Raw genomic sequence first — 15,187 nt, 5'->3', positions numbered from 1 at the left:
ATTATTTTTATTTTACTGTAATAAAAATGTATTTTATCCTCTACATCGGGGTGTGTCGTTTCTGCACCACTAGCATCACTAGAACAGAAACAATAAAACAAATGTTTTTACAATTTTATATATTTAACATTTTATATATTTATATAGATTATAGATTGTTACATGTTTTACAATTTAATATATTTAAAAGTGTTTAAATATAACTTTCTTTTGATGCAGTTTTGTATATATCTTGCACTATAGTTTTGACGCATTAATTCAGTGCACATTAATTCAGATACATTACTTAATGATATAAAAATAACATGTAAAAAAATGAATGCAGTTAATCATGGCAGCGTAATAAGGATTTTTCCTACCATCGGAGCAATTCAACCTTGAAGTGCCACCTCCATTTATTTTCTTGAGTCTCAGTCAACATGGGGCAGTAAGCGCAGCTCCAGCTGAACAGGTAATGCGCAGTTGATTAAAGACAGCTGGACGGTGCAGATTGCAGGGGTCTCGAGACGCATTTTGTAAAGTTTTAGACTACATTTAACTTGACACAGTGTCCTAAAACGTGACATTTATGGTTAGATATGTGCTGAAAACCAGTGAAACACGATGCAATCATATTTAGACACACAAAAAGTGTTCTTGTGAAACCTGTACAGACAAAACGCAAGAACGTGTCCTTTGTCCACCTAGAACAGATTGATGAACTCACTGTGGACTGCAGGCCAGTAATAGGTAATAGGTTTCTGTTCAATGATATGTATGTAAACCAAACAATATACTGACTTCTGATATAATTATTTTATCATAAATATTTTTATATTTATTATATATCAGCCTATATCTATCATTAGGCCTATTTTTATTATTATATATATTATGCAATATTGTATTTGATGTCTTTTTTTCAAATATTGATAAATGCAATTAATTGTGATTAATTCAATTAATGAATCAGCATATCATGTAATTAATTCGATTAAATATTTTAATAAAAATGACAGCCCTAAACACACCCAATTCATAGACGTTTTCTGTAGTGATGATTTGCTAACACTAGGTGGCAGTTGCACAGTTTATCACACAAACTGGCACAACTACCAAAAAACATGAGACCTGCAGTGCCCTCTATTGAGGTTAATTTACTAGCATTAACAAATATTAATTGCAATTATGACTTACAATCATTTCAAGCAATCGGGGTATACTATGCCATGTAGATTATGTTGTGTAATACCCTTTTACTTTGCCACCATACTGCCTCAGGTTTAAAATAAAAGTTGAATGTGTGGTGGCATGGTGCCACTCATCAGTCCTTGTTTCTCTGCTTGGTCAGAGGCTGGATGTGGCATGACTGGCATCTGGAGTTAAAGTGCTGCACAATAGCACAGACATAAGCCCCGGGAATCCACACGCATGATGAAGGGACCCAGGGAACAATCAACATCATTCTCTTTCACACCACCGCACCACTCACCAAGGAATTATGGCAATGTCCAAGACAGTCACTTAACCTGCACTGAGAGTCTGAGAGGCACAGCACAGCTCTCAGAACAATTACGACATGGCTGGATCTCATCCTTGAGTTGTGCCAGCAGTTGCCGTGGTGAATAAGCTTTAACTCCCACAGTAAAACTGGTTTAGTCTGCATCCAGACAGAGTGCACCTGGGGGTTCTGAGCAGCAGAATGAAACATTACGTGGATTTTCCTTCTCTTGCCCTGTTACAGGAAGGACATAGTTTGGTTCTGTCCAAGCTGTGGCCATTTAGTTAAAGGAATAGTTCAGCCAAATATGAAAAAAAAAACAAAAAAAACAAAAGAGGTAATTAATTACTCACCCTAATGACGCTCCAAACCCGTATGATTTGATTTCTTCAGTGGAACACACTAATTTTTAAAAAGTCTTTACAAGGTTTATTTAACATAATAAAAGTGAATAGTTAATCTGGTCTGTCAGGCTGGGCAAAGGATAAAAAATTAAATATAAAAAATAAAACATAACCACAGATAAAGTACAAGTAACAGACACAACTCACTATATTTCAAGTCTTCTGACGTGATATGATAACTTTGTGCGATGAACAGAATGAAATTTAAGTCGTTATTTCATTTTTGGTTGAACTATTCCTTTAGTGTCGAGATAAGACCATGACATTTTCAATGATGTACTGATTCTATACAGATGTAAGATGTGTTAGTCTAGAAGTTGTTTTCATTTAGCATGCAAGGGGACCAGGGTTCAAATCATCACCTCATGTATGCACCAAATATTTTTTAATTAACTGCATCTGATCTTGACAGCCAGTAATTACCATGCATTTTCATTTTTTGGAAAACAAGCCTTGACATTTTGATGTGAACTAATTTTGTGTTCTACAGGGGAAAAGTCAGTCAAGTTTTGAGTGTCATGAGGGTAGGTGTGATGACTTAATTTTTAGTTTAAAGTAAATGATGTGCTTAAATGTTATTAAATATTATCAGAATTTTATTATTGCATTTTGAAAGCTAGATTGAACCATTTTATAGTATCAAAGATGAACCTTTGCTGTAGTGCTGCAGTGTTGAAGCCTCTGGCTGTTTTTTGAATGAACACTTCCTCTTTTGAATTTCAGAATGTATTTATTTATTTTTTCGACGAACCATCTATATGCAGCGGTTGCATTTGAACCCTCAACGTTCAATTTGGTCCCCATTTTCACACCAGGCTGCTAAACCAATCAACATGCTCAAACAAAAACAAAGGAAGTGAAATACGCTTAAATACAAAGAAAAAAGAAAAAAAGAAAAAAAATAGATTTTGGAATTGTACTGGGTCAATGCATTATTCCCCTTCTTATTCTGCACCACTAATCTGGCGGAAATAATCAGGATTAAAATATGCATTCTGAGGGAGAAATTAGCGCAAATGATAGAAACCAAATAATTAGCAGTTACACAGACACAATTAATAGCCTACAGTGCAGCACGCTCACGTGCATGTGAGGTTCTTTGTTATTTGTCATCGTGGAAATGCACAGATAAAACTGAATGCTGCTCATGAGCATGTCTACACAATGCAGCTGTCATGACACAATATCTAAAGAAAGGATGCAAACAGTCTCGTTGATGACATTTAGACAATAGCAAATGTTAGACAGGTGTGTCAGTCATTCTCACACATCCTGATTTTGAGTGTTACCTTCGCCCTCACCCTGTTATCACCTAGTTTCCATCCTCTTTTCATGCTGTTTTGTTATTGACAAAGTGAAAATGCGTAAAACAAATTTTGCTAAATTTGCCGTCTTCTGCCTGTTTCCATTTCAAATGGCCTTTTATCGATAAAAATGGTGTGCGTGATGACGTCATTCCTAAAAAAAACACTTTGTCGCATAAGTTTTGGTTCATTGCAAAAGAAATCTGCCCTTAAGACTTTTCCATACACAAATGTGTGTTTATCGCTAATTCGCCTCCCAGATGTCCCTAATTTTTTTCCTCTGAAGTTTTGGTACAATGGGGAGAGTATTGAGACAATTAATTGAAATTAGACAGCTTACTGTCATTTTAATTTCACAAATAAAAGCAATCAGAAGAGGAGAAATTGCAATCAAAAGGGAGCAGTTGTCCTTCTGATAGGACCAGGGGCAGACTGGGAAGAGAAATCTCGCTGCCCTTTTCTGCATATCGCTGCTCCCTTCGGCATATGGCGACGCCGTTTTGTGGCCCATTCTGCATAACGCGGCAGCCCATTTCAGCTTATCGCGGCCCATTCGGCCCCGTATAGCGGCCGGCCCATCGGGAAAGTCCCGGTTCTCCCGATGGTCAGTCCGCCCATGGTAGCAGTCATTTTAAAAGTGTCAGTAGGTGGCTCTCACAGACCCAACTTACAGTGCAGTATTATATATATATATATATATATATATATATATATATATATATATATATATATATAGGCTATGAAATAAGAATTGTATTAATATAAAGGCTACTTATTATATACTTTTAATATTTGTAGTATTTTAAAGATTCATGTATTGCAAAATAATTGCAAAATTGACTGAGCACAAGCTGGTCCTGAATAATGAATTGTGCATTGCATAATTTTTTACTCTGTGCATGTGCATTGTGGGATTTAAATCCAAGTGGCTTGAGTGTTTTGACAGTCACAATAATTCGTTCAGATCCATTTAATGATTCAGTGACCATTTCTGGTGATGCCAGAAGGTGGTGACAATGAGTGTCTTGTGTGAAATTACTTGGTCACTGAATCACCGATCAAAAGAAAATTGTAATCTTTTAAAATTTGTATGTCTACAGACCTACAAAGAGACTTTAGTAGAGGTTTTAAGCATTATAAGAACAAAGAAAATCTATAATTTCCCTAGAGTTTGTGAGCTGCTGAGCAAGACTTATCAAAAGACAACAATAGTGATATAATAATTCTGAGTTTCAATAATGTCCGTACGTTTTCATGTATATATATATAAAAAAAAGTGTCTACATATCTATTCACTTCAGTAAAATGCATGTGTTCTAAAAACACAGCAGATCTATCTTTTTCCCTAGAGTTTGTTGACTGCACACCAACATAGAGGTAAAATAAAACAGGAGCTGATTTTAAAAATAGCTTTATATATTTAACACAGATCTAGTAATTTGCTTAAATTGGCAAAAAGGACAGATCAAACTTTTACCTCACAAACATAATGTAAAAAGCATAACTTAATGAAGACTCATGCGCTGATATAAACCCCACTTACAATTTGTGTTTTAAAGAAGGATTGTCCTTTGTTTTTATTTCTGCAGTGCATTTCACGTAATGCTGCCAATCAAGAACGATATGCCGATAAATAACTCTCATTTGTGTGTTCCTCATCTCAAGATTATTAATTTAGGTCAACATCAGTGCAGATAAAAAACATGGATAAATGAGCATTGTTGAAAGCAGCTGTTTAGAAATGAACGGAGCTGCGTTGATTAGCCTGTCTGACTGATGGCCTATTACATAAGGGTTGTTTCGCTCATGAAACTCACCTGTGATTGGCTGGATGGTTGCTCAATCAGCCCAAAGTAACAATGCAAAGAATACTGTATACAAATCCACCATTTGGACTCGGTATGGGTTTAGCTTGGAAAAGTGCAGGGGACAAAAAAACATCACCTTTTTAAAGACTGCAGGGGATGTGTCCCCCATGTCCCCTGCGGCTGCTACGCTCTTGCTTGGATGGAAACATTTCGGAGGGCATCCAGAACATTTGAATCCATGACAACACGCTTACAAAATAGGTTGCTTAGCAACTAATCCAATGAGCACTGAGCAGCATATCAGTAGTGTCAATGTTAGCCAATTAGCAGATACTTATTTCAAAGATGCTTTCCAACATGGCATTTGCTCTGATCTGTGGCAACTGTTTCTGCAACATTTTCTGGATTCAGTGAACGGAATGTTTCTGTGGTTTGCATCAAACAAAATTATAAGTAGATAGCATGCATAACTCTGTTCCAAATGCTTTGTTAATTGATTCTTTGCCAGACAGGACAACTAAAAGGCATGATCACAATTTATAGAACCATAAAACATTTTTAAACATTGTAAATTGTCCCAAGGATATTGTGGTGCTGAATAAACAGGGTCAGAGAAAGAACTATGCTATATTTTGTCTTTTAAGTTTAAGAGAGGGTTTGGAGGAAGTAGTTGATATCTCTGGTTTGAGAGGGGAGAAATTGGAAGTGCACTTTGTAAAATCATCAATAGAGGGCTCCCTTTCATTACAGGATCTACAGTCTACGCACTTATTAAAAAAAAAAAAAAAAAAAAAAAATATCGGCTTCTTGAATTGTTTCTTTTAATGAAAATGATATGGATTAGCTGTATTATCACAGTAAATATTTTAGAATTTTACATTTTTAAAAAAATATGGTACACATGCAAAGATAAGTCTCAGTCACAAGGTAGTAACATTATCACACTAGAAAAAAAAAATTCACACATTTGGTTAAATATCTAAATATCTAATGAGCTTAGAAGAATTATGCCATTCTTGAGACTTCTGTATCAATGTAATTTGAAATAACAGAAGTATTTCAAATAATAATAACGTTAAATTATACTGTATACTAATATATATAATATATGTATATACCAAACAATATACTGACTTCTGATATAATTATTTTATCATAATAAATATTTTTATATTTATTATATAGTAGCCTATATCTATCATTAGGCCTGTTTTTTTATTATTATACATATTGTGCGATATTGTATTTTATAACACCAAAAGTATTTGGACACTTAAAGAAATATTTCAGGTTAAATACAAGATTAGCTCAGTCGACAGCATTTGTGGCATAATGTGGATTACCACAAAAATGTATTTCAACTCGTCACTTGTTTTCTTAAAGAAAAAATCAATGTTACAGTGAGGCACTTACAATGCAAGTATATGGGGCCAATTTTTGGAGGGTTTAAACAGAAATGTGAAGCTTATGATTGTATGAAAAGTACTTGCATTCATTTTTCTGTTAAAACTTATGTATCATTTGAGCTGTAAAGATGTTTAAATCGTTATTTTAGGGTTTGTTGACATTACATTGTCATTATAACAAAGTTGTAAAATTTTCTATAACTTTACACAGAAAAGGTAAGTGATTTTATCACACTAAAATCATGTTTAAACATATTGTATACGTCTTTTGGCTATACTTTTGAAAAAGAGTATTTTAACATTCAAAAATTGGCCCCCATTCACTTCCATTGTAAGTGCCTCACTGTAACCCAGATTTTTTTTTTTTTTAAGCAAAAGAGGGACAAGTCAAAATAAATGTTTGTGGTAATCAATATTATGCCACAAATGCTGTCGATTGAGCTTAGAGGAATAGTTCATCTTTTGCTCACCCTCATGCCATTCCAGATGTGTATGACTTTCTTTTTCTGCAGAACTGAAATAAAGATTTTTAGAAGAATATTTCAGCTCTGTAGGTCCATGAAATGCAAATGAAGCTCCAAAGTCCACATAAGGGCAACATAAAAGCACTCCAGACAACTCTGGTGGTTAAATCCAAATCTTCTGAAGCGATGTGAAAGGTGTGGGTGAGAAACAGATCAATATTTAAGTTCTTTTTCATTAACTTTCACTTTCTCCTTCCTCTGTTTTTGGTGATTCACATTCTTCATGCATATCACCCCCTACTGGGTGGGGAGGAGAATTTATGATAAAATAAATGACTTAAATATCGATCTGTTTCTCACCCACACCTATCATATCATGTCCAAAGATATGGATTTAAACACTGGAGTCATATGGATTACTTTTATGCTCCCTTTATGTGGATTTTAAAGCTTCAAAATGTTGGCACCCATTTACTTGCATTGTAAAGACCTACAGAGCTGAAATATACTTCATTTGTGTTCTGCAGAAGAAAGTCATACACAACTGGGATGCCAGGAGGGTGAGTAAATCTTGAGAGAATTTTCATTTTTGGGTGAACTATCCCTTTAACTTGTATTGAACCAATATTCATTTAAGATTAACTTAATGCATGAATTCCTTTGCATTTGAGAACAAAATATCAAACCAATTTGCATTTATTGTAAAGAAAGATAACAAGCACTCTTTTCAAGCAGAACATTTAACAAAAAGAAGTTTGTTACATTTAAAATAATTTGTTTGTCTTAATTGTTTTACAATTAAAAACGTAACAAGCTTCTTTTGTTCTGCTTGAAAAGCATGCTTATCTTACTTTACAATAAATGTGAACTGGTTTGATGTTTTCATGCGTTTTTAAGTTCAGTTGAAGTCAGAAGTTTACATACAACTTAGCCAAATGCATTTAAACTCAGTTTTTCACAATTCCTGACATTTAATCGTAGAAAACAGTCTCTGTCTTGGTTCAGTTAGGAGCACTACTTTATTTTAAGAATGTGAAATGTCAGAATAATAGTAGAGGGAATGATATATTTCAGCTTTTATTTCTTTCATCACATTCCCAGTGGATCAGAAGTTTACATACACTTTGTTAGTATGTGGTAGTATTACCTTTAAATTGTTCAACTTGGGTCAAATGTTTTGGGTAGCCTTCCACAAACTTCTCACAATAAGTAGCTGGAATTTCGGCCCATTCCTCCAGACAGAACTGGTGTAACTGAGTCAGGTTTGTAGGCCTCCTTGCTCGCACACGCTTTTTCAGTTCTGCCCACAGATTTTCCATCAGATAGAGGTCAGGGCTTTGTGATGGCCATTCCAATACCTTGACTTTGTTGTCCTTAAGCCATTTTGCCACAATTTTGGAGGTATGCTTGGGGTCATTGTCCATTTGGAAGACCCATTTGTGACCGAGCTTTAACTTCCTGGCTGATGTCTTGAGATGTTGTTTCAATATATCCACATAATTTTCCTTCCTCATGATGCCATCTATTTTGTGAAGTGTAGGGCTGTCAAACTCAGTTCCTGGAGGGTCGCAGCCCTGCAGAGTTTAGTTCCAGCCCTGCTCTAAAATGCCTCCTTGTAATCTTCAAGCACCCCTGAAGACCTTGATTAGCTACTTCAGGTGTGTTTAATTAAGGTTGGAGCTAAACTCTGCTGGACTGTGGCCCTCCAGGAACCGAGTTTGACACCCCTGGTGAAGTGCACCAGTCCCTCCTGCAGCAAAGCACCCCCAAAACATGATGCTGCCAGCATCCTCACAAGGTCCTTTGCTGTTGTTCTGGGATTGATTTGCACTTTTCGCACCTAACTACATTCATCTCTAGGAGACAGAATGCGTCTCCTTTCTGAGCGGTATGATGGCTGCGTAGTCCCGTGGTGTTTATACTTGCGTACTATTGTTTGTGCACGTGGTACCTTCAGGTATTTGGAAATTGCTCCCAAGGATCAACCAGACTTGTGGAGGTTTACACTCTTTACTTTTAACTTTTTTTTTTAAATTGTTTTTTTTTTTAACTGAGGTCTTGGCTGATTTTTTTTAATTTTCCCATGATGTCAAGCAAAGAGGCACTGAGTTTGAAGGTAGGCCTTAAAATACATCCACAGGTACACCTCCAATTCAGGAACCTCCTATCAGAAGCTAATTGTCTAATTGTCTAAAGGTTTGACATCATTTTCTGGAATTTTCCATGCTGCTTAAAGGCACAGTTAACTTAGTGAATTTAAACTTCTGACCCACTAGAATTGTGACATAGTCAATTAAAAGTGAAACAATCTGTTTGTAAACAATTGTTGGAAAAATATCTTGTGTCATGCACAAAGTAGATGTCCTAAACGACTTGTTAAAACTATAGTTTGCTAATATTAAATCTGTGGAGTGGTTATAAATTTAGTTTAATAACTTATATCACACAGCGACACGTAGCATAATAACCTAAGTGTATGTAAACTTCTGACTTCAACTAATGGCTTGAATAATTTTTATTTTGAAATTTATTTAATATAAAGAACAGTAAACTTAACCCTTATGTTCTGTTGAGATTTGCTTCACTTCCTCGTTGTTTGGGGTCACTGTTACCCCAGTGATTAAAATGTGAAAATGAAAATCATAATTATGAAATAAACCTTTTTTTCCTACTTAAATGTTCCTTTCCAGTTATCCTGAGCTTATTGAACTGATAAAAGAATAGAAATAAATGTTTCATTAACTCTTACATTTACTGAAGTAGGAATGTGCATTTCAGAAAAGCAACTAAATACAGAAATAACCATTTCATTTCTTAATTTACACAAAATAATGAAAAAATATAGCTGTTTATGTTCTATATATGTTACTGAACAAATATAAATATACCTTTTGTTTGAAAAAAAGAAAAAGAAAAGAAAAAATTGAATGTTTTTTTTGTTTCCAATATAGTAACATTACTTATGTTTGGGGTCAATATGACCCCGGTCAGATATCATTGTTTTAAAAAAAAAGAAAAATTAAGTAAATGCAAAAGTGCTTTTTTTACTACACACTCACTAACCAGGCAAACTAATTATGTGCAAATTTACAGTTTATACACATTGTTTGGGCAACAGGACAGCCAAATGTAATTTTCATGCAAATTTCAAGAGCACGTTTCAGAAAATCTAAAAATAACCATATAACTTTTGATTACACAAAATAATAATAATAAAAAGGTATATATATGACAAAAAAATCCAAATGCAAGTGCTTTTTCCCACACACTCACCAACTAGATAGACTAACTACAGTTGTGCTCAAAAGTTTGCATACCCTGGCAGAAATTGTGAAATTTTGGCATTGATTTTGAAAATATGACTGATCATGCAAAAAACTGTCTTTTATTTAAGGATAGTGATCATATGATGCCATTTATTATCACATAGTTGTTTGGCTCCTTTTTAAATCATAATGATAACAGAAATCACCCAAATGGCCCTGATCAAAAGTTTAAATACCCTTGAATGTTTGGCCTTGTTACAGACACACAAGATGACACACACATGTTTAAATGGCAACTAAAGGTTAATTTCCCCAGACATGTGGCTTTTTAAATTGCAATTAGTGTCTGTGTATAAATAGTCAATGAGTTTGTTAGCTCTCACTTGGATGCACTGAGCAGGCTAGATACTGAGCCTTGGGGAGCTGAAAAGAACTGTCAAAAGACCTGCGTAACAAGGTAATGGAACTTTATAAAGATGGAAAGGATATAAAAAAGACATCCAAAATCTTGAAAATGCCAGTCAGTACTGTTCAATCACTTATTAAGAAGTGGAAAATTCGGGGATCTCTTGATACCAGCAGCTCCACCCGCTCCCCCTGAGACTCCTCCTCCAGTGGCTCCGCCCCCTCCCCCAGAGACTCCTCCTCCAGCGGTTCCATCCGCCTTCCCAGAGACTCCTCTCACAGTGGCTCTGCCCACCTCTCCTCCAGCGGCTCCGCCGCCTGACCCAGTCCCTGTCCTGTGGCCGCCTCCCAGGCCTCCTGACCCTGTCTCAGCCCTGTGGCCGCCTCCCAGGCCTCCTGACCCTGTCCCTACCCTGAGGTGGTCTCCTTGGTCTCCTGGCCATCCGCCTGATCTGCTCCGGTCTCCTTGATCTCTTTGCCATCTGGCTGATCTGCTCCGGTTTCCTTGGTCTCCTGGCCGTCCGCCTGATCTGCTCCGGTCTCCTTGGTCTCCTTTGTCTCCTGGCCATCCACCTGATCTACTCCAGTCCCTTGGTCTCCTGGCTGTCTGCCTGATCTGCTCTGGTCTCCTGGCCATCTGCCTGATCTGCTCTGGCCTCTTTGGTCTTCAGCTCCACCTTGGACCTCACTCCCACCGGCTCTGCCTCAGTCTTCCAAGCCCCCAGCTCCACCTCAGCCCTCTGAACCTCTGGCTCCAGCTTGGTCCTCCGAGCCTGCAGCGTCGCCCTGGCTCTTAATCCCTCCAGCTCAGCCTTGGTCTCAAGCCTCCCTGAATTTACCAATGTTTGTAGAACAGCATCCTTCCACCTAAGAAATATTGTTAAATTACGACACATGCTCTCTGTTACTGATGCCGAAAAACTAATTCATGCGTTCATGAACTCAAGACTAGATTATTGTAATGCATTACTGGGAGGATGTCCAGCAAGATCAATAAATAAACTTCAATTGGTTCAAAATGCAGCAGCCAGAGTGCTGACGAGAACCAAGAAATATGATCATATTAGCCCCATTTTATCATCGTTACATTGGCTACCTTTTAAATTTTGTATTAATTTTAAAATTCTGTTAACTACTTACAAAGCTTTGAAAGGTCTAACTCCGCAGTACTTAAGTGACTTTCTACCACGTTATATTCCATCACGTTCATTACGATCGCAAAATTTTGGCCTGTTAATAGTTCCTGGAATATCAAAATCCACAAAAGGAGGTAGATCCTTTTCATATTTGGCTCCTAAACTATGGAATAGTCTCCCTAATACTGTTCGAGATGCAGACACACTCACTCAGTTTAAGTCTAGACTAAAGACTCATCTATTTAGCCAGGCATACACCTAATTTATCCTTCAACTCACAATTAGGCTGCTTTAGTTAGGTCTGCCGGAACCAGAAAGAGTGATCGTGATCTATAACTCTGCAATAAATTGAATGGCATCTATGCTAATATTATTTTATTTGTTTCCGTCTCAACCTCGGGACTCCTATCCTGAGGTCACCAGAACCGGCTGGATCCAGCTCCATTCCTGCTTCCTGTTGGACTCCACTGCTACGTGTCGCTGTGTGATGATGACTAATAGCAGCCGGTGCCAGCCAAACATCACTCCAGTCTATTATGATGGACTTCAGAGAATGAACTGATGCCAACTCCAACCATAAGACATGGGATACTTCATCTGCATTGCCTGAACCTTGGATTTAGGAAAGACCTCACCGAAATTACCGGCCAGGTTGAATTGCGATGCACCTAACTGATCTCTGCCTGCATCACCTCTGTCTAATGATGGACTACACTCTTGAAATGGAATACATAGACTATCAATTAATTGCCAACAAAACCCTTCATCAGCCAACTAACAAGGACAATTGCATCTATGTGAACTTCTGCAGTTAATCCAGGATGGACTTCAAAGACATTAGTCATTAATCTTACAGTTCATACAAAATCTTTGTTTTAAACACTGACCCTTAACACTTACTTAGTTTAATCATTTTAAACCATGACTTGCACTATACATAAGTAATTTTGGCATTATATTCATGATGTTAGCCAGAGGGGAAATGGCCCCCACAGTGAGTCTAGTTTCTCCCAAGGTTATTTTTCTCCATTAACCAACATCTTATGGAGTTTTGTGTTCCTTGCCACAGTCGCCTTCGGCTTGCTCACTGGGGTTATAAATACAATTATTATTTAATTACTTATTTTTAAACACAATTCACAATCGTATTTTATCAAACTACACAATGATGACTCTAAGACATTATAGATATTACAGTTTTATCTTCTGTTAATGCCTGATCTTCTGTAAAGCTGCTTTGAAACAATGTATGTTGTGAAAGGTGCTATACAAATAAAAATGACTTGACTTGACTTTGCCTTGTTCCTCTGCTCCCCTTGCCCCTTATGCCCCCTTGAACTGCCTGTTTCCCCCTTCCCCCCACACTCCATGGACAATTTATCATTGCGGAGCATCTGGAATCCGCCCCTTAAAAGGGGGCTCTGTCATGTATTCCCTATTTTTGCGCTTAGAAATTCTTTTTTAGTTCCCCGTTCCTGTTAGTTTTGTAGTCCTTTGAAGTTTTCTTTCATGATTGGTTTTCCCCTGATTGTTTTTCCCAGGTGTTCCTCGTTCCCTTGCTGCCCTTTTGTATTTTAGCCCTTGTTTCTCCTGGTTTCTTTGTCAGTCTTCACGTGTTGTCATGTTCTGTGCCTGGTTCCCGGTGTTTTGTTTCCTTTTATTCTGAGTTACCTTGTTTATCTTTTGTTTCATTAAAAGCTTAGATCCTCATTCCTCGTCTGCCTCATCACAGGCGCTCTCTCCTGTCAATGTGAGGCCTCACCAAGGCATATTCTAGCTGCTCCAAGAATATTCTCCTCCGGTTCATTTTGCCACCACACCACTCATTGTTGATGGCACACCATATCACAAACGCATTGTATACACTGATATCCAGGATGTTGAAGAATATTACTTGGGGCCAACGAACGGTCTTTCATTGACAGCTGTATGTGGCAACCACTTTGTCCAGGTTTTCTACCCCTCCATTTGTGTTATTGTAATTAACACCATGTCTGGTTTTTTGTCATCTCTGGTGCTCAAAGATGTATCTCTGTGCAATGTGCTCATCAGGAGGACATTTTATTTTTTGGGGGGCAGTAGGAGACAAGTGTAGTAGTGTCAGTGAATGCAAAGATGGATGATGTTGTCTCTCTTCCTTTAGTCTGAACAAGCTCTTTTGGAAGCTCTGGCTTGTTTTTTTCTTATTGTGCCCAACATTGTAAGCTTTCTTTTCAGCAGTTCTTCTCCTAGTGCATATGAAGTAAAAAAGTTGTCACGTCACATTATGGCCAGAGAGCCCATCAGTGACATCCAACACAACTCTCATAGCCTGTTTTTTTTCTGATGCACCTCCAGGGGGTTTGTAATTTCCAAGCATAGCTATTATTGGCATCACAAACTGCCCATATCTTTATACCATATCTAGCAGGCTTGCTTGGCATGTACTGCCGAAAGGGACATTTTCCTCTAAATGGAGCAAGACAGTCACATAGGGACATGGGTTATAGAAGAGGGGCAGTTGTTGAACAAGACAAGGTAGAAACTCTAAATTGAAAGGTGTATGCCACAGATACTGGCAGACGCGTGTGAGAGAGAGAGAGAGATTTGTATTGAGAAATTGCACATTAGGTACCAAACAGATTCAAAGCATGTGAAAAACCTTTGCTCTCAATAACATTTATTACTGGGGTCAATATGACCCCAAACATCACATGTGTGTAGTCATGTCATAGCGGACATCAGAAACATTGTCATTAAGTAAAAAACACATTTCTGAAAAGATCTTATGTAATTAAGAAAATTCATGAAATATCAGGATAAAAAAATAACGATGCATATGTTTTTTTTTTACTATTTGAAGAGGGTCTGGGGTCATATAGACCCCAAACAGAACATAAGGGTTAATCAGTGTTTGGTGTGACCACCTTATGCCTTAATTTTTTCCCCCTAGGTACACTTGTGTATAGTTTTTCAAGGTTGTTGTCAGATAGTTTGTTTCAAGTATCTTGGATAACTTGCCACAGTTCAATGTATTTAGTCTGACTCAACTGCTTCTGTCTCTTCATGTAATTCTATACTGACTCAATGACATTGAGATCTGGGCTCTAAGAGGGTCATACCATTTGTTGTAGGACTCCTTATTTTACTTCTATTCTATTTGCTAAAGGAATGTTTGGAAATCTAAAATTGTCGACACGCTAAAGCAGATGATGTCGAATAACTGTCTTAGGACAATTGTTTTTGTGAAATATCTAATGTGCCTACAACATTTGCACTACTGTATAAGTTTCAGGTTTTATTTTTAGACTTTAGAAGATGTGAGTCTCTTTAACAGACACAAATGAAGCTTTGTCTTTCAGTTTAAATAGAGAGAGTGTGATTTTTTTTGGTCTGTGACTGTGGACAAAATTGCATTATAGAAGTATGCTGCACAGGGTCAACAGAGCAAACTCATCCAAACTCTGCTCTGCCATTATATCCTTTTAAACTGAGAAACAAAAGTTTAAATTTAAACTAAATGCCATGACACTGG

This window comes from Myxocyprinus asiaticus, chromosome 37, assembly GCF_019703515.2.
Source record: "Myxocyprinus asiaticus isolate MX2 ecotype Aquarium Trade chromosome 37, UBuf_Myxa_2, whole genome shotgun sequence".
NCBI classification, from domain to species: Eukaryota; Metazoa; Chordata; class Actinopteri; order Cypriniformes; family Catostomidae; genus Myxocyprinus; species Myxocyprinus asiaticus.
The sequence above is the reverse complement of the archived record's forward strand: the minus strand, read 5'-3'. Positions refer to the sequence as shown.